Raw genomic sequence first — 4,546 nt, forward strand, 5'->3', positions numbered from 1 at the left:
GCCTTACATTTTTTTCATATTTAAATTTCAATTATTTTTTACCATTCAATTTTGTTATGTGTTTTTAAAGTTTTGATATTATTTCTTACCTATAGACAAATTGTAATTTCCTATTATTAATATCCGTCAAAGGCATTGGCATGACTGCATGGGAAGTCAGGATGGCACCAGTTTCCCTCCGATTTAATATGAATACTACCATAATTATGAATCATTAAATTTAATCCAACAAAATGTTATTTATAAAACTATTTTAAGTTTGAAAAATTATAATAAATATTCTGGCCTAATAAAAGAGCTATTTTTAAAGCATTAAAAAAAATATCTTTCTTGTAGATATAATACTATCAATTGTTCTTTTATAAAAATACAACAATACTATTGAGAGAGGGGTTGATTTATATTGTGGTTACAAGTGTATGTGAGTAGGGGGGGTCGCTAATTTATACAGTTATATTTTTATTACATCTAAAGGCATGATAAGTGTTGTGATATTTGGTGTAGTAACCTGTTCATAAAATCATTAGTAGTTTGAAATAGTTAGAAATTTGCACACAACTACCTGTTTGATAAATAAATTACGATGTATATTGTTATACTCGTGTCAATACGTTTACCTAAATGTTTACGCTCCAATTTAGTGGGTCCATTAATATAGGAAATATCTATGAACTAATATGAGAACTTAATATTCTGTATTGCACCCTCGTTGCCAATTAATGTGCATCTGGTTATAAAGTTATACCGAACTAACTACCTATATTCATTCAACATTTAATTTTTATCTGTTTACATATTAAATTCTCAGAACAATATTCAGCTTCTGAATGAATTTAATAAAATATGTAGATATATGCTGTTATCGAAAAAATGAAAACTTAAAAATTATAGCGATACAATTCTTGGAATAACTTAAATATTTCAAAATTCCGTCCCGTTGTCCCGACATAAGTGTTCTGGACACTAAAATGTCAATATTTTCAAAATATGTAAAAAAAAATTACTTAAAATTAAAAGTATATAATACCCCCCAAATATAAGAGGATATCTGGCCACCCAAATCATTCACTATTGGTCGGTTTAAAAGTTTTAAATGGCGCTGTGGATAGGCAATTTAGTGGCATTCCTGTGTATGAAACAAAATAAGTGTATCATAAATGTAGCAATTCTTAAGGTTGATAAAAAAAAACTTAATTATGTTGAAACGTTATATAGTGTTATTTAAACAAAAATTAAAAAAGACACAATCGTTCTTATTTACAACGAAATAATTAAAAAAATTAAGTGTCGATGAGGGAGCCTCCAGACCCCAGTGGGCTGAGAGTGGACTTCGGTCCACGGCGACCCAGTCGTTGCAATTATAAAAGTCGCGTCTGTAGGTGGGTTGAACCTCAAAAGTCAGAGGTGATAAGGATTTGTGATAAGGTGCTTTGGAGCGTATCGTTTCGAAGGCCAGAACGTAGGAAAATTGAAAAGTATCAGAAAAAAATGCAAACATTTCTAGCGGTGTAAAAAAAAAAATTTTTTTTTTAATTTTTCAAATTTTTTTTTCATCTTTTTCTAGATAAATAAATAATTCAGTTATCTTTATCTTTATCTAGATAACACAATTATAATTTATCTGGACTCAACACTAGTTATTTATAGTGTAATTCTAAAATAAAGATATCTTGAATACAACATGTATAGTTTTATATTACTGAAGAATGATAGCTGTTCTTTGACGAAGTTTATTTATTGAAAGATATCAGAATTTTTGTAAAGTTTAAATATTTAATTATAAGATGATAAATGACACTTAATTGGAAATCTAGTCTGGATGATTAATTTCCTAAAATCTAAGTTCAATTATCTTAATGATAATATAGATCCAACTACCCAACTATAAATACCATAATAAACTATTTATTATTTCATTAACTTTAATCCGTTTAATACAGTTTTGTGATTTTTAAGCAGTGATTGAATTAGAAATAAACTAGGAGGGAATGCAAAGTATAAAAAAATGTTTTTTAAATTTATTTTTTCTTATTTTTGTATCGCTTAAGTTTTAATGTAGAACATATTAATAATAGTAATATACAACAAAATTTACAAACTTATAAAAGGATTTTGTAGTGTAACCTCTATAATAATAAAATACGAAATAATACTATAATGATTAGCGGTAATAGTATTATAGTATCAATGTGAATTATTTATGTTTAAAAAAATAATTAGATAAATATTTTTTCAGAAAATAGACTAGTCAACTATATATCATAAACAAAATCCATTAATTAGAACTGCAACTCATGGATAATGGGAAGAATGCAAGCAAAACATATTAAACATTTAAATGGAAAATTTTAACTTTTTCTTAATAAATATAAAAAAATCGAAGTACGAAAAATGCTTAGTCCCTACGATAATTTTGACTATAATATAATGATTATTAAAAAGATATTATATTATATTCTCAGAGTAATAATAATATTGATTCTATTGCATATTCTCCGAGTGCGTAATAATTATAAATGTTAAATACCTATAGTGTCGAAATAAGATCAAGGTCGCTCAAGAGCTGTACGCGTGAATTATTTAGAGCTGTCTCCGACTCCGAGCAATTGTTGGAAGTATTATAATAATACCCTAAGTACAAGATAATTTCGAATACGATCATCAGGCTGGCAACATGGTGCCAGACGAAAATACAAACGATCAACTGCCTTGTTTGTGTAAAATGTACACATGACGCCTGACAAGTGACAATAGATGAGAACCCCGTCTAGCAGGTTACACGTCGGAAATAGAAGGACAAGATATTTTTGTAAGATGTCCGTTGGGCATTACCGTACCAGACGCAATTTCCAGACGGAAAGTTTACACCCATAAAACGAATTACCCGTATAAACCAGTGGAGTATCGACGACAAAAAATTAGGGAACACGAAATACAAAGACTGTGCGCATAACGCGAAGTGAGTACGAATAACACGGCTCAAAAGTTTAAATTGAAAATGCATCTATAGCTCGATTTAGGTATAGGAATAGCGGATTTAGGGCTCATGGCGAAACCACCATTAAAAAATCTCGCTATAGCGTAATATACCTCAGCGCTGGTGTGATATAAATAAATTCGACTACGAATGACTTGGACGTTGAGAATTAAATAGCTGCTACCAAAATTTTTGGGGAAATCAGTATCTCTGAAGAGAAAAAATAGCAAAATTAAAGGTTGTCAGGTGTGGGGTTCGAACCCACGCTCCCGTTTGGGAACCAGAGCTTAAATCTGGCGCCTTAGACCGCTCGGCCAACCTGACGTATACAAGCCTTTGCTGAAAATCATCAATATTCTATCAGTTCAATATGAATATTTTTTTTTTCATTCATAATATTTTATTTTGATCTTAAAAATGAATAATTATACGTTTTATGGTCTGTATAGCAGAGAGGTTACCAATTCCGACACAATATTTTCGGATTTTTTATGAGCTCCCTTTATATCTTGATTCTCGGTCTCGGTAGAACGTGGGAACGCTTTTGTATTTTTCGTCCAGTTTAATAGTGCTCTGGGCTAACAAACATCTTGGGTGTATTTTATATTCAACAATTTGTTTTTTTTTATTTGTAAACTGAGCCACAAATGATATCGACCTATCCGACGAAAATCAACTGCACAACAAAGTCGAGAGATGTACAAATGGTCAGAAACAATCGATACCGTCGCCCGTAAGTATATCCTAGAGCAGCGATTCTCAACCGGGGGGTCGCCAACAATTATTTTAGGGTCGTCGATCCACGTGGGAAACAAATTGTTTCACTTAGAATCTTATAATTAATAGTAAGTGTTATAATACCTATATATATATATTTGGATAGTCCGATAGTCGATAAAAACGTTCATTGAAGTGTACATAATATACCTTTTTTTGTGAAATGTATACACGAATAAATACAATAATAACAGTTGGTTAAATTGTTTAATGCTTACATTATAAAAGGGTCGTTGGACATCTTGGTGACATTATAGGGGATCGCGAACTCAAAAAGGTTGAGAGCCGCTGTCCTAGAGTCTAGAAGCAGTTTATGTGCATTTTTCACAGCCCGACAAAGATAAACTATTACATGCAAGATTTACAGAAATCCATGCAATTAAAATCACTATCCATTTCTAAATTATCTGAAGCCCGGTGGTCGTGTCGTCTAAAAAATTGTAAAGCAATACATCATAGTTTTTGTGTAATATTAAATATTTTACAAAATTAAATAAATAAAGATACGAACAAAGAAGTGGCTCAAGCAATTGGTAATAATTTAATAAATTACAAGTATTTTATATTAATATAATATGTATACTATAATGCAGGACTGCATGCGTATAGTATAACCATAAGACATTTTGTTCAAAGGTCTTCTGCACATGTTAAAAGAAATGTCATTCGTATTATATTGGTTCATTTTTGAAGAAGTCTTAGTAATAATAAATACATTGAGTACAAAATTGCGAAAAGGAGACGGTACGATTGGAAATGCTGTTTTTGAAATTAGTGCTTTGATAATAACAA

The 4,546-nt window shown here is 30.4% G+C and overlaps 1 non-coding gene across 1 annotated transcript; it reads right to left on the bottom strand.

The window, feature by feature from the left end:
* Positions 1-3,217: 3,217 nt before the first annotated feature.
* Trnal-uaa lies at positions 3,218-3,301 on the bottom strand. The gene has a single exon. It is a non-coding gene; the product is annotated as a tRNA-Leu (tRNA).
* Between the last annotated feature and the right edge of the window lie 1,245 nt (positions 3,302-4,546).

This window comes from Myzus persicae, unplaced genomic scaffold, assembly GCF_001856785.1.
Source record: "Myzus persicae strain clone G006 unplaced genomic scaffold, MPER_G0061.0, whole genome shotgun sequence".
In the NCBI taxonomy this organism is placed as follows: Eukaryota; Metazoa; Arthropoda; class Insecta; order Hemiptera; family Aphididae; genus Myzus; species Myzus persicae.